General features: G+C 52.2%; 1 protein-coding gene across 1 annotated transcript in view; it reads right to left on the bottom strand.

Annotated features, from left to right (window-relative positions):
• LOC135212123 (uncharacterized) overlaps positions 1 to 24,351 on the bottom strand; it is a 107,801-nt gene extending 83,450 nt beyond the window's left edge. The window contains exon 1 of the mRNA XM_064245522.1: positions 24,259 to 24,351. The gene's annotated coding sequence lies outside the window, so the exon portion shown is untranslated. The remainder of the gene's footprint in view (positions 1 to 24,258) is intronic.
• Positions 24,352 to 25,386: the final 1,035 nt, after the last annotated feature.

Genomic DNA, 25,386 nt, shown 5'->3' with positions numbered 1-25,386 from the left:
GATATCCAACCATCTACTGCTTTAATCAACTATCACCACTGTTAGCCAGTAAAAGAAAGAAAATATGATTTTAAAAATAAGGATACTCCTCTCATATCTAAGGCACAACTCTCCAAAATAAGAGGAGATCCCTCAAACACCAACACACACGCCCCCTCCTCTCATTCTTTGTCCGATAAACCAGCAAAAGGACGAAAGAGAAGAAGAAATTTCAAAGCGTAGTGTAAATTTCGGATGAATACATGTCTCGTCCTGACGTTAAAGGGCGAAAATGTAACAAGGGTGTTGGCACACCTTTGCAGCCAACCCTTAACACAAAGCAGAAAGGTGGCTAGCAAGGCTATCATAAAACTTGAGTTTGCATATTAATTATTAAAGTTAATTAATGATTAATATCAAATATAGTATACATATTAATATTTATTCAAAAATGACAATTTGTCCAAAATTGCATTTTTCCTAACTATACAAACCTGAGGTCCTTTTACAATAGGAAGGTACTAGCGGCAGCTGGATAGGTCGTAAGCTTTCGAAACAGGGGTATTCGGTAGTTAACTGCTTGTCCGACAGCGCGCGCGCGCGACTGGGAGGTAAACAAATCACTTTTGCTTTTGGCCCAAGCAAAAAAACTGCAGAGTGAGGGGTGGCATGAGGTGGGACTATGTGTAAAAGGACCTCAGGTTTGTATAGTTAGGAAAAAATGCAATTTTCGACAAATTGTCATTTGTTCCGGGGACACGGCATACAAACCTCGGTCCTTTTACAATAGGAAGACTCACTTCTTGGTGGGAGGATCTGAGTCTTTTGTGAACAGACTGGTGTTCGCCCAACCTTGGAATGCCTCCCTGGTCGTAAGAGCGAGGGAGGGATCCAAGCCTCTGTCCGATTGATCGGGTGTGTGCACCGCAGGATCAATGGTCAGACCCTCTGGACCAAGTACTAAGAGGAGGCAAGCGTATCTCTTCGTACCAGCAAACAAGAACAAGTTTCCTATTTGCAAGAGGCAACATAAAGTTACGGTTTGTCTCTTGTTGGCATCCACTTCCCCCCCCTTGTAGGAGGAAGTGGTGGATATTCGCTCCCATCCCTAGTGAAAGGGATAGGATGGGGCTCTGTCGAGTAGCTCACCGGCATCTCGTCCTTATCCAGCAAAGGTGATGACCGTATCCCTCAAAAAGATAGGAAGAGAAGCCAGTCACTCTCTCATTCACTTATCTATTCTTACAGTCACACCAGGACTCGATGCTGTTCAGCCTGCTAGGGTCTGGGTTAGCTACACAACGTGTTGAGCAGCAGCCACCACGGGTCCCAAGGAAAACAATCCAAGGACCTGTGGGAAATATCCAAAAGGTAGAAGGAGGTGCCAGTGGTCTGGTTGTACCAGACCCCTGCCTTCAGTACCTGCGCCACGGAGAAGTTCTTGTGTAACTCGAGGGAGTGTACTTCTAGGTCATCTTTGGTGCTGACGAAGAGTCTTCAACACTCAGCCTGGGATGTCGAGTTTCTTCAGAAAGTGCGGTCGCGCTTTCACAGGACAAAGCAGCATCTCCTTCGCATCGAAGGCGGTGAAGGTCCATTAGGGAGGGGATTGTGAAGGACTCTAACCGATCGTCAGGAACCGAAGGGTTCAGAGTCTTCGCTACGAATTCGGTACGAAATCGAACGTCACGAATTCCCCATCCCTGGATGCTTGACTTCGCAGGAAAAAGTCATGCAATTACCTCAGAGGAAAAGAAGGGAATGGTCGTATGACCTATCCCTCTTCTCGACTTCGGTGATGTCCTGTACCCATACTGGTCTATCCGTCTGCAGCGAAGTTGTTCTTCTCGGTAGTGGATAGGACACCGACACTCAATGGTGGGTGTCGATGGTATGGGTACTGTGACAAGCCGTTAGGACGAAGAAAAGACTGTTATGGAACAACCGAAACTAAGTCCACAGCGAAGTTCGTAACAGACTTGGGCGCTCTGACAGCTGCCGACTGACTGCGTTCGGTAGGAGGCAAGTAGTCCAAGCACCCGAGCAAGTCACATGACCTTCGCCTTAAAAGGGTTATGCCAAAGAGACTAAACAAATAATTTGTTCGTCACCGATGCCAGAAGGCAAGCAAGGTGATGACTCTCTTAAGGCATGTGACCCAAACAGGCGAAAGTCAATTGCCTTCTAGAGACCGAGGTCCCTGATGGCAAAGATATCTCATAGTATAGTTGATTCTCGGCTAAGGAGAAACAACACTATGTCGTTGAAGACGAAGGTGTACAAAAAATGCAACCTACGTCTTCACAGCTGAAACCGAGAGAAGGATTCTCAAGATTCTGAACCTGTGCTACAAAGACTGAGAACGCTAACCGCTATTCATTGCTGTCGGTGAGGATCGTAGTTGCAATAAAAGCGGAGCGCTTTTCAGCAATGAAGACAGGAAATACTGCCTGAAGAACTGCTTCTCATGGGCTGAACATTTGGAAGTAGAGCTGTCAGGTCGGAGAGTAGGCGATGTCTTCTGACATATCTGTTAATTCGGGGCGAGCAATGAATAATTGCACACCTACGAATACGAGATATTTTGAAGACAAACTCAGATGTCTGCAAAAATCATTCGCATTATACGCGGTGCGATGCAGCGGTGACTAGTACAGACTTCTGTTACCGTGCGGTAAACAGAAAGATGAAAGAGTCCAAGAGATATCTCTGTTGAAAAATTCTCGCAATGTCGAAGGCGATGAAATCGAGCGTCACAGCAGTAGATGGTCCTTCATTATTGCGAGAATCCCCGTTAATCAGAGACCTAAGTCCATGATTGTTGGGCAGAGATACGGTTCGGTAGTCAATCAAACCAGGGGAGAGAGAGACGTAACCGACCGTGCATCTCCGAGACCTAACTGATACTGAGCCGCTATCAGGACAGGCAGTTCAATACGCAGTAGCTCTCGGTGACTCGTCATCCTGAGTTGCCAGGTAATCCATTATTCCACGAAGGAATGCGTTCGGCTAGAACCATCGAGCATAAAGAATACGCTCGAGCAATTATATTTAACTGAACGGATTTCGGTAAATACAAAAGCTGATTTGGTTTGTTGTCATGATAATACCAAGTATCTAAAATCGAAACTGATAACTGCTGGGAGGTTGCAGGCAACCCCGAGTTGCAGTTCAATTAAGATACAATTAGTCTCGGTCACAAACCGTAGAGTTAACTACGGTATGCGCCTCCTACCCCCCGGACAATTCAACTGTTAAAAGAATCATGTCGCAAGGGTAATATACGTAGTATATTTGTAGGTTCTGTACCACGACCTCCATCCTAAATTCTTTTCCCCTCGAGGAATGAGAATAAGGATTGGAGATCGACCGCCTTCGTTCTCTAGTCAAGAGAGTGAAGGAGAAGTCTTTCCCAAAGGAAAGCTTCAATGGTGAACAGAATACCGAAGACGATAGTTCAAGCCAAAATGACAATTTGTCGAAAATTGCATTTTTCCTAACTATACAAACCTGAGGTCCTTTAACAATAGGAAGTAGCTAGCGGCAGCTGGAACGGTCGTAAGCTTCGAACAAGGGGAGAACGGTAGTTAACTGCTTGTCCGATCGTCGCGCGCCGCGGCGACTGAGAGGTAAACAAATCACTTTTTGCTTTTGGCCCATGCAAAATACGCAGAGTGAGTGAGGGGTGGCATGAGGAGGGACTATATGTTAAAGGACCTCAGGTTTGTATAGTTAGGAAAAAATGCAATTTTCGACAATTGTCATTTGTTACCGATACGTAATACAAACCCTCGGTCCTTAACAATAGGAAGACTCACTTCTTGGTGGGAGGAATCTGAGTCTTTTAGATGAACAGACTGGTGTTCGTCCATCCCTGGAATGCCTCCCTGGTCGTAAGAGCGAGGGAGGGATCCAAGCCTCTGTCCGATTGATCGGGGTGTGCACCGCAGGATCAATGGTCAGACCTCTTGGGCCGAGTACTAAGAGAGAGGCAAGCGTATCTCTTTGTACCAGCATTGTAAGAACTTTCCTTTACATGAGCAAAATGTAAAAGTAATGGGTTTGTCTTCATGTCGGCATCCACTTTCTCCCCCTTGGTGGAGAAAGTGGTGGATATTTACTCCTATCTCTAGTTAAAGAGGTAGGATGGAGCTCTGTTGAATAGCTTACCTGCATCTGACTCCCTTCCAGCAAGGTAACGACCGTATCCCTCTGCCCACAGGTAGAGGTAGAAAAAAGATGGTGAAGAGAAGCCAGTCACTCTCTCATTCACACATTCATTCTCCCAGTCATACCAGGAATCGATGCTGTTCTGCCTGCTCGGGTGCTGGGTAAGCTTACACAACGTGTTGAGCAGCCACCACAGGTCCCAAGGAAAAAGTATCCAAGGACTTGTGGGGCAATATCCCGAAGGTAGAAGGACGTGAAGGTGGTCTGGTTGGCCCAGACACCTGCCTTCAGGACCTGCGCCACGGAGAAGTTCTTACGGAACGCTAAGGAGGGTCCGATACTCTGACTTCGTGGCTCTCGGACGGAGCGTACGGATGTCGTCGCTACCATCAGCTTCGTACGCTCTCCTGATCACCTCACGCAGCCAGAAAGAAAGCGTTCTTGGAGACTTCTTGGTAACCCCAGTGCTAACGAAGAGGCGTCGACACTCAGGCCTGAGATGTCGAGTTCTCTTCAGATAGCGCCGTAGCGCCCTCACAGGACAAAGCAGCATCTCATCCAGCATCGTTATCGGTGAAGTCCAGGAGTGGGAGGGGATCGTGAAAGACTCGAACCTGTCGTCAGGGATCGACGGATTCTGAGTCTTAGCTACGAAGTTCGGGACGAAATCGAGCGTCACAGATCCCAGCCTCTGGTATGTTTAACATCATAAGAAAGGCCATGTAGTTCCCCTACTCTCTTCGCCGATGCCAGGGCCAGCAAGAAGAGGGTCTTGAGGGTCAGATCCCTGTCTGACGACTCTCGGAGTGGCTCGAAGGGTCTTCGAGTCAAACTCCTAAGTACGAGAGTCACATCCCACGCAGGGGGCCTGAGTTCCCTGGGTGGGCAAGACCTTTCGAAGCTCCTCATTAGCAAGGATATCTCGAACGAATTCGAGATGTCCAGTCCCCTCAGTTTAGACGAGAGCCAGGGCGGGCTCTATATCCCTTAACTGTGGGTAACTGAGAGGCGTTCTCTCGGCGAAGAAACACGAGGAAATCCGCTACCTGCTGAAGAGTGGCTCTGAGAGGAGACAGACCCTGTCTACGACACCAACCACAGAAGACGGCCACTTCCCCTGGTACACAGCTGCAGAGGACTGTCGGACGTGTCCAGCCATCTCTGTTGCTGCGCTACGAGAAAAGCCTCTCGTTCGCAAGAGATGGTGGATAACAGCCAGCCGTGAAGTTGAAGGGACTGGACTGCTTGGTGGTACCGTTCTACGTGTGGCTGGGCTAGAAGGTTGTGCCAAGTGGGTAGCTCTCTCGGTGCGTCCGCAAGAAGAGCCAGCAGGTCCGGTACCAAACGGCTTGTGGTCGTTTGGGGGCCACCAGGATCATTCTGAGATTGGGAGTGACCAGCGCTCGACTGATCACTTTCCGAATCAGACAGAAGGGAGGAAAGGCGTAAGCGAAGAGGTTGTCCCAGGGGTGTTGGAGAGCGTCCTCTGCAGCTGCCCATGGGTCCGGCACAGCTGAAAAGAAAAACCTGAAGTTTTCTGTTGTGCCGGGTGGTGAACAGGTCTACGAAACCCCCACCGGTCGCCCCCACAGGTTGAAGAGCCTTCCGCACGTCTTGGTGTAGAGACCATTCGGTCCCTATCACCTGATCCCGACGGGCTGAGCTTGTCTGCTACTACATTCCTCTTGCCTGGAATGTAGCGTGCTGACAGCTCTATCGAGTGAGCCGTGGCCCCACTCGTGCACCTGCACCGTCAACTGATGGAGCGGAAGAGACACTAGCCCCCCCTGCTTGTTGACATATGCCACTACTGTGGTGTTGTCGCACATCAACACCACTGAGTGTCCCACCAAGCGGTCCTGAAACTCTTGGAGAGCGTTGAACGCCGCCTTGAGTTCCAGTACATTGATGTGAAGGTGCTTCTCTTTCCGTGATGGTCCCACACACCTGCAGTCAGCAACTCCTCCAGGTGTGCGCCCCCATCCCTCGGTCGATGCGTCTGAGAACAGAAGCATCTCCGGGGGGGAGTGCGTATGGGCACTCCTCTTAAGAGGTTCTTGTCGTCGAGCCACCAGGCTAGGTCCTGCCTCACCTTGTCCGTGATAGCCACGGGAAAGTAAGGAGGATCCTTGGCCTGAGACCAACTCTCCCTTAGTCTCCACTGGAGAGACCGCAGGTGAAGACGCCCGTGAGGGATAACTTCTCGAGTGACGACAGATGGCCGATCACGACTTGCCATTGCTGTGCTGCCTGTTCCTGCCGAGACAGGAACGGACGGCTGCCTCCCTGAATTTGCTGATACGCAAGTCTGCGGGAAAGACTTGCCCTGCTACCGTGTCTATCAGCATACCCAGGTACTTCATTTCTGCTTGGGTTCGAGGTCGGACTTCTCGTAGTTTATCACGATCCCCAGATCGCGACAAAACTTGAGGAGTCGATCTCTGTCCTGTAGCAACTGCGACGCGGGAGCTCGCCAGGACTAGCCAATCGTCGAGATACCTCAGAAGACGTATCCCGTTCAAAATGGGCCCAAGCCGACACCAGAGTGAACACTCGCGTGAACACCTGTGGGGCGGTTGAGAGACCGAAACAAAGTGCCCTGAATTGGTACACCGTCCCGTCGAAGATGAAGCGGAGGTACTTTCTGGAGGACTGATGGATGGGTATTTGAAAATACGCGTCCTTCAGGTCCACTGAAAGCATGAAATCGTTCCCCTGATCGAGTCGAGCACTGAGCGTGCCGACTCCATCGTGAACCGCGTCGTGCGAACGAAGCGGTTCAGGGGAGAGAGGTCTATCACCGGACGCCAGCCCCCGATGCCTTCTCCACTAGGAAGAGGCGGCTGTAAAAGCCCGGTGACTGGTCCTCCACGATTTCTACAGCTCGTTTCGCCAGCATGGTCTTGATCTCCTGTCGAAGAGCGTTGTCCTTTGCTGATCCCCGGACATAGGTCTGTAGATGGTGACCGGATTGGAGGATGGAGGGGGGGGAGAGACTCGAACGGGTAGTAGATATCCCTCCCGAAGGACGGTTACTATCCAGTTCTTCGGCGCCGTAGCGCTGCCCAAGTCGCCCAATGGCTAGCCTAGGCACCCCCCCACTTCCGGCCAGCAGGTGAGGGGGAACGCCGGAACCCTAGCGTTTCCCTCCTCGTTTCGACTTCTTTCCAGCACCTCCTCGGGGAAAGGAGGGCTGGGAGGAGGGCTGGTTGCGGCCTCCTCTAGCAGAAGTTGAAAACAACTGGAGTCTTCACACGGGGTTTGGACGGTGCAAACCGTCTTCGCCGCCGTGGAAGCGCTAGCCAAGCTCTTTGGTTTTGCCGCAGTTACTCGAGATTGCCCAGAAACCTTCGAGACTGCCTGGTGGACTAAGCGGTCACTCTCGTCAGTGCGCCGCCGTTCCACCGCAGCGTCCACCATCTCTCCAGAAAAGAGAGCTGGGGAACTCCTAAGAGGTCCATTTCGTAGCCCGAGTGCCGCCTCACGCCCAGGCCCCTTGGTCACTCGGGTAAGGACTGCGTCCCTACGTCGAAGAACCAAGTTGGCCCACAGGTTAGCAGTCTGATGGGCGAGGTAAGAGATTGCTCTTCCTCCAGACTGGCACAGTCTCCTGAAAGAAGCGTCGTCTTCGAGAGCAGAACTCCCAGAGCCGGCCGCTACTTTGGATATTGTGAGGGACCACAAATCCAACCAGGAAACTGCCTGGAATGCTGCCATAGCGGTAGATTCCAGGGCGGGCAAAGTGCCTCCTGCTGCGAGAACCATAGGTTCTCCGACAGGAGCTGCTGCAGGGACACCTGGAGTCAGCCTCGCTAACTCCGGGTTAACCTGTTTCGGCAGTATCGGGTCTTCCGAAGGCACGTAAAATCGCCTCTGCCGCTGTAGAGGAGGAGGAAGCAGCTTAGAGGACCGTCCGGATTTTAGCGAGTCCTCCCGTCCTGAGACGAGACTCCACCTGATCCAGGACCGAGTCCGCAAGCTCCGATCGTGGCAACCCCATCATCATTTTGGGCTCCCTCTTGGGGACCCCAAAATGATTCGAGCCGGGACGTGGGCTCTGCTGGTGGTAGCGGCGATCCTTCCGCAAGGTCATTATGCAGACGCATCAGCTTAATGACCTCTGCGAAGTTCCTCTGTATCTCAGGCGTTACAGCGTCTTGTGGAGTAGGACCGTCCAGTCCCTCCAGCAAGAGCATATCCCTCGATACTCCTCCTTCAGAAGGAGGAAACAGCGACAGACCCCTGATGGTCGCCTCCAACTACTTGCGCGTACGTTCTGGTCGGTCCTAAGACCGTGCCTGAGCCGTACGGCGTCATAGCTGGGTCACGAGCGGCGCACCTCTCGTGATCGCTCCTCGGTACCCTCGCTCCTCCCGTATAGCCCGAGGAGGTTGAAGGTACGGGAGAGGCAGACCTGACGCTCCCCCTCGCTCGCTGCAGGCAGGACCAGCGTGCGTGGAGGGCTGCTGCTGATCGTCAACCCGCGGTGACGGTCGAGCAGCAGGCCTAGCCTTGCCGCTCGCCTGGGGCGATTGGCTCGGCTGAGAACGTCGAGACCGATCTCTAGCGTCAGGCGAGCTGCCGCTGGTCACCGTCTCCGCCCGGTCCCATCGGGAGCGGCGGACGGGTGACCTGCTAGGCTCTCTGTCGCGTCGAGACCGGCCAGCGTCCTCTCGGCGCGTCAAACCGCTACCGGCGGCCGTGGGGACTCCTTCCTCGCCTCAACCCGTGGCCGGTCAGCGACCGTCACGTCAGCCCGAGCAGCCAGTTGATCGCTGCGAGAGCGTCACTGGCCTGGCGAGAGTCGTGTGCACGACTCTCGCCAGTCTTCTGCTCCGCGCCGCTGTCTTGACGGCGAGCGAGCTCGGGCGTCAAAACTTTGGACTGGACGGTCCTCTTTGGAAGAGAGTCCACTCGGTGCTTCTCGCGAACGAGAAGCGGCCGAGACGGAACCTGGTTTAGCGGCAGAACCGCTAGCACCAGGTGAGGACGCACCAGCCGAGGCTGGTGCACCTCTGGTCCCCGTCGACTTCTTCTTTGCAGAAGAAGCGACGGGCCCCGTTCCCGAAGGAACAGGAGGACCAGCAGAAGAGCTCCCCAGCTCGCCTGAGCGAGCCGGGCCACCCTTAGAAGATCCCAAAGGAGTCTTCTTAGGGGGGGAGGAGGCAGCCTTCTTCTTCTTCGGCTGTTTAGCCTTAGAAGTCGAAGGGGAAGGAGAGGCAGCAGACGACGAAGAAGACGATGAAGACGACGACGACACCTTCTTCCTCTTCCTCTTCTTCTTCGCCAGGCTCCGCAGAACAGACGTTCAGGTCTTCCATCCAGGAGGGAGCCGGGGCAGTTGCCGAAGCAACAACAACAGGGCCCGACTGCACCTGTTCGGAAAGACCTGAGACGTGACAGCAACACCAGCAGCAGGAACACAGGAACAGGTCCGGGAACAGCAGGAACGGCAGGAACATCTGAAAGGGAAAGTGCAGGCCGATCTGAAAGGGAAAGAGTAGCTGGAACGGCAACAGGTACGGCAGGCACGGCAGGTACCACGGGAGAGCCAGGCGTCCTGTCGGCAGTCACCGTCATCCGTGGCACTGGCGGCAGGTCCAGGGGGGTACTCTTTTGGGCAGCGGAAAGTCCGGGGTGGGGTCGGCAAAGGAAAAAAATCCAGGTGGTGGTGGTGGCACCGTCCTCTTTGGCACGGCAGCAATGGGTTTTTGTATAGCCACCGTGGTGTCACCGACATTATATGGGGCGTATATACCAGATGGGGTGGCATCTCATACGCTGGTGTCGTTATTGTGGTAGTAGTAGTGGTCACCGCACCATGAGTACCACCGCCGACCCCGCCAACCGCTGAAGCAACCCCTGGATGCTGGGCACTCCCTGCAGTCCCAGCGATCCCACACCTGTCCCAAGTCGTCCTTCGCTGATGGCACACCTGCGGAAGCAATAGTCGGGTTAGTTGGAGGGGCTCCTCGCGCTGGGGGAAGAAAAAACACCCCCCCAGAGCGGACGGAAGACCCCGAGTACAGCTGTACGTCCGGGTAGCGGGCGCCCTCATCCACACTCGACGACGGATCGAGAGAGGAAAAGGACTCCGCTACCCCCCCGCGGGGAAGCGCGAAACGTGGGGGCTGGCCGGGGGGCAGGAAAGAGGACGAAGTGTCCGTCACAAGGAGTCACTGACTTTCCCCGATGACTTCTTGGCCGGCCTAAGTCTCTTCCTGCCCTCGTACAGCACCCACTGCGCCTCGGACCAATTCATACATGTGACACAAGGTTCGTTGCGGGAGCACTCTCGCCCCCGGCAACGAGTACAAACCTCGTGGGGGTCCACGTCAACGAATGACCTGAAAACCTCCACATCTACGCCCCATCCAGCCCGGGACACACTCACGGGCGACTGGAGGGCGCGGTGATATCTCCATTTCTTCCAATTCACTCATTGCAAGATCAATAGAATTGTAAAAGTACTTACAGTCACTCCTGATTTATACAGAAAGAGAGGCAAATACTCAAACTCAAAGCAAACGACAAAGCGGGCAGAGCGATGGAACACGTCCTTCCCACACACGGCCGAAAGCAAAAGTGATTTGTTTACCTCTCAGTCGCGCGGCGCGCGACGATCGGACAAGCAGTTAACTACCTTTCTACCGTTTCCCCCTTGTTCGAAGCTTACGACCGTTCCAGCTGCCGCTAGCTACTTCCTATTGTTAAAGGACCGAGGGTTTGTATTACGTATCGGAACAACTGGAAGTTCCCGTCCGTTCTTCTCTATTCCAGGTTAATCGCCTACTGTGAGATACTCTTCTTTCAGCAGCAGTCTTCTTCCAAATGCTAGAAATTACAGGAATTCGAGCATAAGCGAGGTTCCCGATTATCGTGTAACAATTATCAGGGATTCTCGCTCACTTTGGACCGTGGTCTCGCCTAAGTGTTTGGAGATCGTAAAAAACTCGAACACTCTGAGTGCGCTAGAAATTCCGTAGAATTCTAAGCACTCTGCGAAACCCCCCACCGAAATTCGTCAAACGATACGGCTGGTGGTCCTCTCGATTCCCGTAGGAATCGAGAAAGGGGCAGGATCCCTCCTCAACGACGGGGCTTACGTCAGGTAGGACCCGAAGGTCCCCCCAGGTAGCGCAGCCCCTAACGTGGGATCTTACAGATAAATCTCTGTAGGATCCCTCCCCTTTCCCTCGTAGCCGTAAGGAGAGAGGGAATGGGGGAGGAATTGGATACTGGCTCGCCTTCCCAGCGGAACTAGCAGTTGGAGAAGAAAAGGAGCAGCCATCGCCTTACGGCGATGGCCTCTCAGAGCCTGGGAAAACGTATCGTCAGGAGAAAACGTTTTCCCGAGGAGGGTTACGAACTCATACTGTAGGTAAGGGTCTGCCGCCACTGTGAACGTCGTCTGGGTGGGACTGATCGACACCTGACAGGAGAGAGCCGATACCGTCCTCCGACTCATTCCAGTCCTCGTCGAGGTCGAAACCTCAGGAGGACCGAAGGGGTATTCAAATACGGTGTCCGAAGACACGTAGAAACGCCTCTGTCGCAGTAGAGGAGGTGAAGTAGCTTGTTCGACCGGCCAGAACTGAGAGAGCCTTCTTGTCTGGAGACGAGAGACTACCTGGTTCAACACAGTCGGCAAGCTCCGATCGCGGCAGACCCACCGTCGATTTGGGTTCCCTCTCGGGCCCCAAAACGACTCGAGCCGAGACGTGGCTCTGCTGGTGGGAGCGGCGATCCTTCCCCGAGGTCGTTGTGCTGACGAATCAGCGCCATAACCATTGGCAAAGTTCCTCTGGATCTCGGAAGTCACAGCATCTTGCAGAGTGGGGACCGTTAAGCCCTTCGAACAAGAGCATATTCCGAGAACCTTCCTCCTAAGAAGGGGGAACAGCGACAGCCCTCTCGGTCTTCTCCATCCACTTGCGCATACGTCTGGCCGGTCCAAGAACCGTGCCTGGCACGTAGGGCGTCGTGGTGGGATCATGAGGGGCGCACCCCTCACGATCACTCCTCAATACCTCGCTCCTCCCGTGTAACCGAGGAGGTTGAAGGTACGGGGGAGAGAGCGGAGACCTGACGCTCCCTCCTCGCTCGCTGGCAGAACCAGCAGGCTTGGAGGGCTGCAGGCGATCGTCAACCCGCGGTGGCGATCGAGCTGCAGGCCTGGTCGAACCGTCTCGCTGTGGAGAACGGCTGGACTGAGCACAGCGGCCCCGATCTCGAGTGTCAGAACGAGCTGGTGCTGGTTGCCGTACCCGATCGCTCTCTGTGAGAGCGACGGTCAGGCGACCTGCAGGCTCCACTGTCACAGTGAGACCGGTGCTTGTCCTCACGGCACGTCACGTGGCTGGCACCGGCGAACGGGAGGACCTCTTCCCAGCCTCAGCCCGTGGCCGGTCGTGGACCGTCACGTCCCCGGGTAGCCAGCTGGTCGCCGCGAGAGTGAGAGCTGGTCTGGTGAGAGTCGCGTGAGCGGCTGTCACCAGTCTTCCGCCCCGTGCCGTGAACCTGACGCTGAGCGGACTCAGAGGTCTGGTTCCTGGCTGCACGGTCGACTGGTAGGCGACGTACACTCGGTACCTCACTGCGAAACCGATTAGAGGCCGAGACGGACCCTGATGCAGTGGCAGAACCACTGACACCAGGCGAAGGGAAGTACGGTGTTAGCCGGTACCCTCTGGTCCCCGTAGTCTTCTTCCTTGCGGAAGAAGAGACGGGCCCCGCTCCCGAAGGAGCAGGAGGACCAGCGGAAGGAACCCTCCCGTCCCACCGAGGTGAGACGGGTCCCAGAGAAGCTCCCGAGGGAGACTTCTTAGGAGGGAGGAGGCAACCTTCTTCTTCCTCGGCTGTGAAAGCCTTAGAAGTCGAAGGGGAAGAGGCGGCAGCCGACGACGATGAAGAAGATGAAGACGACGACACCTTCTCCTCTTCTTCGTCAGCTTCCTCAGGACAGACGTAAGATCTGCTATCCAGGGCGGAGCCGGGGCTGCTGTAGCCGAAGCCACAGGGCCCGGACGCACCTGTACAGACAGACCAAAGTCTGGGGTAGTACCACCACGAACAGGGACGACGTCAGCAGGTATGGGCATCTCAGGAACAGCAGGCACAGCAGAACAGCATCGGTAGGGACAGCCAGCGCAGCAAACAAGGCAGGGACAGCCAGCGCAGCAACGGCAAGGGACAGCCAGCAGCAGCAACTGCATGGACAGTCAGCCCAGAATCGGCAGGTACGGCAGGCAGCACCGGAAACACAGGAAGTGGAGCAGCAGCCAGCAACATCCTGGTACCGGCGGCAGGTCCAGGGGCGAGCTCTAGGGCAGCGGAAGTGTGGTCGCGGCAGCGCAGCAACACGAGCGGCGGCGGCACGCCCCCCTCTCGGTACGGCAAACGGCACTTCACAGCGGCTGTAGGCAAGACTGTTACCACGTGAGGCGAGTACACCAGGTGAGGAGGGACGTCGTCACCTGGAGCGTGGTCACCACTCCATGGGTGACCGCAGTAGGCCCAGACATAGAACCGCAGCCCCTGGACACTAGCACGCATGCAAATGGAAGGACGCCCATACCTCACCAAGGTCCACCCTCGTGGCAGTAGCACCTGCGGAAATAACAGTAGTAGCGATTAGTGGGGGGGGGAAGTCCCCCGAGCGCGGGGGGATGAGCCCTCTCCCGAACGAGTGGAAGACCCCGAATACAATTGTACATCGGGCACCGAGCGCCCTCCCCGCGCTCGACGGATCGGGCGAGGAGAAGAACGCAGATAACCTCCCCCCCCCCCCCCCAAGGGGAAGGGCCATCTGTGGGAGCTGAGCGGGGGGGGGGGGGGGGGGGGGGTTTCTCGTCCCCACCCCGCACAGCACCCATGTACCCAACAATAATAATAAGAGCCCGAGAGCAATCGTGCCCTCGGCCCGAATGCAAGGGCATAAGGATCAATTCCCTGACTGAGCGGAACTTGAACCAAATAAATATTGATGCAATCAATAATAAATGGAATAAAATGAAAAAGAATCTTGCATTACGATCACTTCACAATGAATAAGGGCTCGGATCGAGCGCATTTGCGCCCTCGGTACCGAGCGCAAGGGTAAAAGGATCCATTCCCGATTATGAATGGAAACCTTGATCCATAATGAATTGATGCAATCAAAATATATATGAAAATGAAAAAGAATACTGCGCTTGCGATTTCACTTCATACAAATAAAAAGGGGAAGGATCAATTCCCGGGAAATAGCGGAAACATGATCCAAGTAAACAATGCAATCTCAATAAATATGAAAATGAAAAAGAACTGCACTTGCGATTTCACTTCATTCAAATAAAAAGGGGAAAGGATCAATTTCCGGGTAAGCTCGGAAACTGATCCAAAATGAGTATTGCTACAATCAAAATAAATATATGAAAATGAAAAAGAATACTGTACTTGCGATTCCACTTCCATACAGAATAAATTTTCGTGCCGAGCGCATTCGCTCGGCAACGAGCATACAGGTCAAAAAAATATAAATGAAAAGAGCACTTACTTACGATTTTCATCTACACATTTCCAACCAAAATATACGCTCGGAGCGAGCGCTCTCCCGCCCTCGGCACCGAGCATACACAATACGAGGATCATTTCTGGGAAAATGAATTCCCGCACTTACGCCCTTCAGTTCCCGGCCCCCCCACGGGCACTCGGGTATCGGAGGGCGTGGTGAAACGAAGATCCTTTAATTCACAATTGAATTCAATGGAAATAAATATGAAATGATTGTACTTACAATTCAGTTTCACTAGATAAATAGAAAAGAAAAACACAAACCATGCGAAAGCAACGACGATGAAGCGGGGCAGAGAGCGATGATAACGTCCACACGCCAGCAGGCCAAAAGCAAAAGTGATTTGTTTACCTCCCAGTCGCGCTATGCGCGCGCCTGTCGGACAAGCAGTTAACTACCGAACCCCTTGTTCGAAAGCTTACGACCTATCCAGCTGCCGCTAGTACCCGCCTTCCTATTGTAAAAGGACCGAAGGTTTGTATGCCGTGTCGGAACAATAACAAATTAAAGATCCCACTGCGAAAATCGTAATAAACGGGCTAGTTAGCAAGAGCTCACAAGCATACTTCTTCATTGGAAGACAACCGAAAGCAAAGTGGATTTATTTATCAGGGCAGGCGGGTAAAACCTTGTTCAAGAATTTAATGGCTGTATTCCAGCCTCTGCTGAAAGTAATTTCTTATGTAAAACGACCGAGGGTTTGTTTATCATTAGGAACACATGTTGTTTTTATTGTGCTGATTACAATTACAATCTTGAGTAATATCAATATACATTACATATATACACAATATTGTCCAAATGAGCGCTGAGAAGGCTGGGAAGGACGTGACGGCCACTCTGGACATGAATGGGGCAAGATTTGTCGAGACGCCATACCTATTGGATTTAAAAAACTGCCTTGAAAATGACAATTTGTCCAAAATTGCATTTTTCCTAAACTATACAAACCTGAGGTCCTTTTACAATAGGAAGGTACTAGCGGCAGCTGGATAGGTCGTAAGCTTTCGAACAAGGGGTTCTTGGTAGTTAACTGCTTGTCCGACAGGCGCGCGCGCGCGCGACTGGGAGGTAAACAAATCACTTTTGCTTTTGGCCCAAGCAAAAACTGCAGAGTGAGGGGTGGCATGAGGTGGGGGGCTATGTGTAAAAGGACCTCAGGTTTTGTATAGTTAGGAAAAATGCAATTTTTGGACAAATTGTCATTTGTTCCGACACGGCATACAAACCTTCGGTCCTTTTACAATAGGAAGACTCACTTCTTGGTGGGTGGAATCTGAGTCTTTTGTGAACAGACTGGTGTTCGCCCAACCTTGGAAGCCTCCCTGGTCGTAAGAGCGAGGGAGGGGATTCCAAGCCTCTGTCCGATTGATCGGGTGTGCACCGCAGGATCAATGGTCAGACCTCTGGACCGAGTACTAAGAGAGGGGCATGCGCATCTCTTCGTACCAGCAATGTAAGAACTTGTTCCTGTACAGGAGCAAAGTTTTAAAGTCATGGTTTTGACTCTTGTAGGCATCCACTTCCCCCCCTTGTAGAAGGAAGTGGTGGATATTCTGCTCCCATCCCTCGTGCAAGGGATAGGATGGGGCTCTGTCGTATAGCTCACCGGCATCTCGTCCTATCCAGCAGGGTGATGACCGTATCCCTCTACCCACAGGTAGAGAGGAAGAAAAGATAGAAAGAGAAGCCAGTCACTTCCTCATCACTATCTATTCATACAGTCACACCAGGACTCGATGCTGTTCAGCCTGCTAGGGTCTGGGTTCGCTAGACGACGTATTGAGCAGCCACCACAGGTCCTAAGGAAACCGATCCAAGGACCTATGGGCAATATCCAATAGGTATAAGGAAGTTGCCGGTGGTCTGGTTGTACCAGACCACTGCCTTCCATACCTGCGCCACGGAGAAGTTCTTACGAAACGCCGACGAGGGGCCAATACTTCTAACTTCGTGAGTTCTCGGACGGGACGTACGGATGTCGTCACTACCATCAGCCTCATACGCCCTCCTGAAGATCTCACGCAGCCAGGACGAAAGAGTGTTCTTGATACTTCTTCTTGTTGACCCCGTTGCTAACGAAGAGGCGTCGACCTCAGGCCCGAGGTCGAGTTCTCTTCAGATAGCGCCGTAGCGTCCTCCCAGGACAGAGCAGCATCTCATCCACATCATTATCTGCATGACGTTCCCGTACTCTCTTCGCCGATGCCAGGTCCAGCCAGACGAGGTTCATTCGAGTTCCCTGGTTTGGTAAGACCTTTGGAAGCTGCTACTAAGCAAGGAGATCTCGAACGAGTTCGAGATATCCAATCCCGTCAGTTTCAGGAGGAGCGACAAGGCGGCTCTGTATCCTTGACTGTGGGAACTTAGAGGAGCTTCCTCGGCGAAGAAAACGAGGAAATCCGCTACCTGCTGAAGATGGCTCTGAGAGGAGATGGGCCCCGTCTATGACACCAACCACCGAAGACGGCCGACTTCCCCTGGTACACAGCTGCAGAGGACTGACGGACGTTCCAGCCATCTCTGTTTTGCGCAACGAAAAAGCTTCTCGTTCGCAAGAGAAGGTGGATAACAGCCAGCCGTGAACCGACGTAGAAACTGGAATGCTCGGTGGTACCTCTCGACGTGTGGCTGGACGAGAAGGTTGTGCCAATGGGGAAATCTCTCTCGGTTCTCTTACGAGAAAGAGCCAGCAGGTCCGGATACCAAATGGCTTGTGGCCATTTGGAAGCCATCAGGATCATCCTGAGATTCGGGATGACCAGTGCTCGACTGATCACCTTGCGAATCAGGCTGAACGGGGGAAAGGCATAGGCGAAGAGGTTGTCCACGGGTGTGAAGAGCGTCCTCTGCAGCTGCCCATGGATCCGGCACGGCCGAGAAGAACACCTGGAGCTTCCTGTTGTGCTGGATGGCGAACAGATCCTCGACTGGTCGCCCCTACAGGTCGAAGAGCCTTCCGCCACGTCCTGGTGTAGAGACCGTTCGGTCCTTATCACCTGATCCCGACGGCTGAGCGTGTCTGCTACTACATTCCTTCCCTGGAATGTAGCGTGCCGACAGCTCTATTGAGTGTGCCTCGGCCCACTCGTGCACCTGCCGAGTCAACTGATACAACGGGAGAGACACTAGGTCCCCCCCCCCCCTGTTTGTTGACGTAAGCCACCACCGTGGTGTTGTCGTACATCAACACCACTGAGTGTCTCATCAAGCGGTCTGGAACTCTTGGAGAGCAAAGGAACGCTGCCTTTAGTTCCAGTACATTGATGTGAAGGTGCTTGTCGTTCTCGTACCACACTCCTGAAGTCCGCAACTCTTCCAGGTGTGCGCCCTCCCTCGGTCGATGCGTCTGAGAGCAGCTGCATGTCCGGGGGGAAGAGAGCGCGGAGGCACTCCTCTTGAGGGGTTTCCTGGTCGGTCCAGTCACCTGGCTAGGTCCTGCCTCACCTCCGTGTCAGTGATCAAGGGAGGCTTGGGGGATCCGTCGCCTGTGACCAACTCTCCTTTGGTCTCCCTGAAGAGACCGCAGGTGAAGACGCCCGTTAGGGACTGGCTTCCCGAGTGACGACAGGTGTCCGATCACGACTTGCCATTGCTGAGCTACCTGTTCCTGCCGAGACAGGAACTGGTTGGCCGCCTCCCTGAATCTGCTACCGTGTCGATCAGCATACCCAGGTACTTCATCCTCTGCTTGTGCTCGAGATCGGACTTTCGAAGTTCAGAGCGATCCCCAGATCGCGACAGAAACTCGAGCAGTCGATCCCTGTCCTGTAGCCACTGCGAGCGGTAGCTCGCCAGGACTAACCAATCGTCGAGATATCCCATCAGATATATCCCGTGCGAATGGCCACAAGCAGACACCAGAGTGAACACTTGCGTGAACACCTGTGGGGCGGTTGAGAGACCGAAGCAACGTGGCCTGAGCTGGTACACCGTCCCGTCGAGGATGAAGCGGTAGGTACTTTCCGAAGGAACTGATGAATGGGTGGGTATTTGTAGATACGCATCCTTCAAGTCCACTGAAAGCATGAAATCGTTCTCCCTGATAGAGTCGAGCACTGAGCGTGCCGTCTCCATCGTGAACCCGGGTCTGGCGAAACCAACCGGTTCGGGGGGGAGGGAGAGGATCTATACACTGGGCGCCCAGCCTGTTCGTAGACTTTTCCACCAGGAAGAGTCGGCTGTAAAGCCCGGTGGTTGATCCGTACCGATTTCTAGAGTTCTCTTGCTCAGCATGGTCTTGATCTCCTGTCTCAATGCTACGTCCTTCGATGCTCCTGGAGCGTACGCCCGCTGATGGACCGGGTCCCCATGGCTGGCCAGGCACCCCCCCCCTTCCGGCAGCAGGTGAGGGGGAATGCCGTCCTTCACTGTGAACGTCGTCCGGTTGGGGCTGATCGAGACCTGACAGGAGAGAGCCGATACCGCTCCGATCATTCCAGTCCTCGTCGAGGTCGAAACCTCAGGAGGACTGAAGGGATATATAACTGCGATGTCCGAAGACACGTAGAAACGCCTCTGTCGCAGTAGAGGAGGCGAAGGAGCTTGTTCGACCGTCCAGAACCGAGGGGGCCTTCTTGTCGGAGACGAGAGACTACCTGGCTCAACACAGTCGGCAAGCTCCGATCGCGGGCCGCTCCACCGTCGATTTGGGTTCCCTCTCGGGCCCCAAACCGACTCGAGCCGAGACGTGGCTCTGCTGTGGGAGCGGCGATCCTTCCCCGAGGTCATTGTGCTGACGAATCAGCGCCGTAACCTCGGCAAAGTTCCTCTGGATCTCGGAAGTCACGGCATCTTGCAGAGTGGGACCGTTAAGCCCTTCGAACAAGAGCATATTCCGAGAACCTTCCTCCTAAGAAGGGGGAACAGCGACAGCCCTCTCGGTCTTCCCCATCCACTTGCGCATACGTCCTGGCCGGTCCAAGAAACCGTGCTGGCACGTTAGGGCGTCGTGGTGGGATCATGAGGAGCGCACCCCTCACGATCACTCCTCAATACCTCGCTCCTCCCGGTGTAACCCGAGGAGGTTGAAGGTACGGGAGAGCAGACCTGACGCTCCCTCGTCGCTCGCTGGCAGGACCAGCAGGCTTGGAGGGGCTGCAGGCGATCGTCAACCCGCGGTGACGATCGAGCTGCAGGCCTGGTCGAAACCGTCTCGCTGTGGAGAACGGCTGGACTGAGCACAGCGGCACTGATCTCGAGTGTCAGAAGAGCTGGTGCTGGTTGCCGTACCCGATCGCTCTCTGTGAGAGCGACGGTCAGGCGACCTGCAGGCTCCACTGTCGCATTGAGACGGTGCTTGTCCTCACGGCACGTCACGTCGCTGGTTCCAGCCGTGTGGCTGGCACCGGCGAACGGGTGAGGACCTCTTCCCCAGCCTCAGCCCGTGTCGGTCGTGGACCGTCACGTCCCCGGGTAGCCAGCTGTTCACCGCGAGAGTGAGAGCTGGTCTGGTGAGAGTCGCCTGAGCGGCTGTCACCAGTCTTCCGCCCCGTGCCGTGAACCTGACGCTGAGCGGACTCAGAGGTCTGGTTCCTGGCTGCACGGTCGCTGTTAGGCGGACCGTACACTCGGTACCTCCCGCGAGCGAGAGGCCGAGACGGACCCTGATGCAGTGGCAGAACCACTTACGCCCAGGCGAGGAAGTACCGGTGTTAGCCGGTACCCCTCTGTTCCCCGTAGTCTTCTTCCTTGCGGAAGAAGAAGAAGAGACGGGCCCCGCTCCCGAAGGAGCAGGAGGACCAGCGGAAGAAACCCTCCCGTCCCACCGAGGTGAGACGGGTCCCGAGAAGCTCCCGAGGAAGCTTCTTAGGAGGGAGGAGGTAACCTTCTTCTTCCTCGGCTGTAAAGCCTTAGAAGTCGAAGGGGAAGAGGCGGCGGCTGACGACCATGAAGAAGATGAAGACGACGACCACGACACCTTCCTCCTCTTCTTCGTCAGCTTCCTCAGGACAGACGTAAGATCTGCTATCCAGGGCGGAGCCGGGGCTGCTGTAGCCGAAGCCACAGGGCCCGGACGCACCTGTACAGACAGACCACAGTCTGGGGTAGTACCACCACGAACAGGGACGACATCAGCAGGTATGGGTATCTCAGGAACAGCAGGCACGGCCAGCACATCCTCGGTAGGGACCGCCAGCGCAGCAACTGCAGGAACAGCCAGCGCAGCAACGGCAGGGATCGCCAGCGCAGCAACGGCAGGAACAGCCAGCGCAGCAACGGCAGGGACGGCCAGCGCAGCAACTGCCTGGACAGTCAGCCCAGAATCGGCAGGTACGGCAGGCAGCACCGGAAACACAGGAAGTGGAGCAGCAGCAGCAACATCCTGTTACCGGCGGCAGGTCCAGGGGCGAGTTCTAGGGCAGCGGAAGTGTGGTCGCTGCAGCGCGGGCAACCACGAGCGGCGTCGGCACGCCCCCCTCTCGGTACGGTGAACGGCACTTCACAGCGGCTGTAGGCAAGACTGTTACCACGCGAGGCGAGTACACCAGGTGAGGAGGGACGTCGTCACCTGGTTGCGTGGTCACCACTCCATGGGTGACCGCAATATGCCCAGACATAGAACCGCCGCCCCTGGACACCAGCACGCTCTGCAATTGGAAGGACGCCCATACCTCACCAAGGTCCACCCTCGTGGCAGTATCACCCTGGGAAATAAAAGTAGTAGCGTTAATGGAGGGGAAATCCCCTCGTGCGGGGGTTTGATCCCTCCCGAACGAGTGGAAGACCCCTAATACAATTGTACATCGGGCACCGAGCGCCCTCCCCCGCGCTCGACGGATCGGGCGAGGAGAAGAACGCCGATAACCTCCCCCCCCCCCCCCAAGGGGAAGAGTCATCAGTGGGAACTGAGCGGGGGGGTTCTCGTTCCCCTCCCCCGCACAGTACCCATGTACCCAACAACAAAATAAGAGCTCTAGCAGTTCGTTGCCATCGGCAACCGAATACAAGGCATACGGATCAATTCCCTGGACCTGAGCGGAACTTGAACCAAATAAATATTGATGCAATCAATAATAAGGAACAAAATGAAAATGCATCTTGCAAAACGATTCACTTCACAATGAAAAAGGGCTCGGATCGAGCGCATTTGCGCCCTCGGTACCGAGCGTAAGGGTGAAAGGTTTCATTCCTTACCTTATGAATCAAGGTTTCTGGAAACCTTGATCCATAACGAATTGATGCAATCAACAGATATATGAAAATGAAAAGACTACTGCGCTTGCGATTTCACTTCATACAATCAAAAAAAAGAAGGATCAATTCCCATGAATAACGGAACATTGATCCCAGTCAACAATGCAATCTCAATAACAAAATGAAAATGAAAAAGAACTGTACTTGCGATTTCACTTCATTCAACATAAAAAGGGGGAAGGATCAATCTCCGGGCAAGCTCGGAAACTGATCCAAAATGAGTATTGCTACAATAAAAATATCTATGAAAATGAAAAAGAATACTGTACTTGCGATTCCACTTTCATACTGAATAAGTTTCCGTGCCGATAGTATTCGTTCGGCAACGGGCACACAGGTCAAAAAAATATAAATGAAAAGAGTACTTACTTAGATTTTCATCTACATTTCATTTCCAACCCATACGCTCGGAGCGAGCGCTCCCGCCCTCGGCACCGAGCATACACAATACGAGGATCATTCTGGGAAAATGAATTCCCGCAATTACGCCCTTCAGTCCGGCACTCGGGTAATCGGAGAGCGTTGTGCAGCAAGATCCTTTAATTCACAATTGAAATCAATGAAATGATTGTACTTACAATTCAGTTTCACTAGATACATCGAAAAAGAAAAACACAATCATGCGAAAGCAAACGACGATGAAGCGGGCAGAGAGCGATGATACACGTCCACACGCCAGCAGGCCGAAAGCAAAAGTGATTTGTTTACCTCCCAGTCGCGCGCGCGCGCCTGTCGGACAAGCAGTTAACTACCGAACCCCTTGTTCGAAAGCTTACGACCTATCCAGCTGCCGCTAGTACCTTCCTATTGTAAAAGGACCGAAGGTTTGTATGCCGTGTCGGAACAAATATATTTTACAAAGACTTCACATGCTCATTTTAGTTCGTAAGACAGTTTCATATATCTTATTTTGTTGACAAAACTTCAATATTTTGAGTGGTATCTTAAAGATTTAGCTAATTGTATTGTTGTTCCACCAATTAGCTAAAATAGCCTATCAAGTGAAAAAAGTTGTCTTTCTTTGAGTGAAAGGGTCGCACTTCAGCCATTTACCCTATCGAGTAGGAACAAGTGAAGTTTCCTTAACCTCAGATTGAATTTTTTATTAGGTATATGGGATTTTGGCATCATGCCAAACACTGGGGCAACTAGGCTATGAAACAATTGTTAGGAGAGGGTGGACAATAAGATGGAAGACAAGAGAATACGAATGGAGGTACATTAAAAGGAATGAAAGTAGTTACAGCTAGGGGCCGAAGGGACGCTGCAAAGTAAACTCAAGTATGCTACATTGCACCGAATGAGGTGCAAGGATGGCACTACACCCATACGGAGTCCTTCACCTCAGAGGTTGGTTAGGTTACCATAGTTTCTCTTAAAATAGTTTCCTTAGCCAATCCTTCTTGAAGATAGCTTATGGCTCCCTTGGTATGCACGAAACCATTCCAGGGGGGCCATCACCTAATAGGCTATGTCTGTTCCATTTTACTGTGTTTTACTCTACCCAAAATCTCCTGTTCCCAAAGAGAACTAAAAGTATAAGAAATAGGTACCAACTTTCAAGGCAATAAATCGTGCAGAGCTGGGTAAAACTTTACTTGGTAATTCTACAGAATAGTTCCGCACGGACTGCAAGGAACGTAGCCGCGGATACGACATCCACTAGGGATTGGGGCATCCAATGTATTTCGCCATGTTTAGTACTGGCCCCCAAGGGGTTAATTACAGTAGTCCGAATAAATATTACTTAAAATTTTTGTTCAGGAAGTAAAACTACATAGAAAATCGCAACTACCATAGTCTACGCTGCCGCGGAATAGTACTATAGATCTACCCTTTACTTCAGTTGCGCGGCCTGATTCCCGCCACTTGCCAATCAGGATAGGTGACTGCCTTATTTGGGGGGGTCCGGGTCCCCGTCCCCCCACACCCCCAGCCAGGTCGGGGTATGTCGCCCTAAGTTAGGTTAGGTAGGTAAGAACTGCTTAGGTCAGGACCTAGCATTATCACCAAGGAAAATGGGTATGCTAAGAAAGGTTACGTCCATTTATGTATGAGGAACCTGTCCCTGGCGGGAATCAGGCCTCTTAACTAAAGTAATGTTTTACCCTAGCTGCTTCCTAGTTTTAGACTAACTAACAATAACAAAGCAATGCCTAAGGCAGCTTAGGCTATGCAATTGCAAGCAATGACTTTAGATAGGGTACTACCTACCTAGTAGCTATATACTACCTACCTAGGCTAGGTAAGGCAGCTCAATTCTTCAGTCAATCTTTTTATCAAATAAAATCAAACACCCATTATGATTATTGCTAATCCCATAACGCTTACCTTAAGTCAACTTGTCAGTTTCTTACCTGGGATAGTTATTACGGAATTCATGAAGTGTCACATTCAATTTTGGCTAACTATTTTCAAACGTCTCGATTCGTGTTTACATCTTATCATCTGATGTTCTTAAAATTGAACCTGAGAATATTTTATCATATAAGCTAAAAGTAATAGTTCTCAAAGTTAAGATACTTCATATTCAATAGTAGGGTGACTATATCTTCCTAACATATATTTATTTATTATATATGAAATAAATTTTCAAATTATCATATCAAAATGATTTTAATATATCAATGATTCTTGTCTATATACTTGACATTATTTATGAGATACATTACTAATTAGTTCTGGCTTTGAAAATAAAAAAGTTAACCTACAAGGATATGGTTTATCGAAAGGGAGCGTTGGGTTGTTGCTACTCGATATGTAAACATTAATAAAAAATATTTTATTTTCTGCATAAGAAATAACCCGAGGCACTGTCAAATGTAACCTTACATTAAATCATAAAGTGAATATTTTCTATAGTTATGAAGGTGTTACTCTTTATAGTCTATTTCTTTTTCACATAGGCACTCCAAATCTTATAAAATTGTCAAGATAATGTGTAGAATTAGAATCTGAGCTGCCATCATTCCATGATGTTACAGCAGAAATGCATTATAAAGTTTGAGACATATAATGGTGATGGATTCCAAACAATCTATGGCTTAAGATTGAAACTTGGCCATTTCATAACGTTACAGCAGAAATGCATATTGAGACATATAATGGTGATGGATTCCAAACAATCTATGGCTTAAGATTAAAACTTGACCATTTCATAATGTGCATATCCCTTTGATATGAACAGATCTCCATATTTCTCTAAGTTGCTTTCTTTTATTCCCCTTAAAGCCACACATCATTGCTGCTAGCCTGCCATTCCCATAGTATACCATACCTTCCATTCTTTAGTATAGTAATTAAAGGCCAACTGTTTGATTAAAATTTAGGATCATCTCCTTAGCTATAATTCTATATTGCAGGTATAGCATACCAGAGGTGACAAACATACGCGAGACAAACCTGGCCATCAGATCACTGAGCTCTAGAGTCTAGATTCACAGAGATGACAAGTCTTCAATGAGAATGGTAACTAATGTAAGTCA

Source organism: Macrobrachium nipponense, chromosome 40 (assembly GCF_015104395.2).
Source record: "Macrobrachium nipponense isolate FS-2020 chromosome 40, ASM1510439v2, whole genome shotgun sequence".
Lineage (NCBI taxonomy): Eukaryota > Metazoa > Arthropoda > Malacostraca > Decapoda > Palaemonidae > Macrobrachium > Macrobrachium nipponense.
This window is presented reverse-complemented; position numbering and strand designations above follow the sequence as displayed.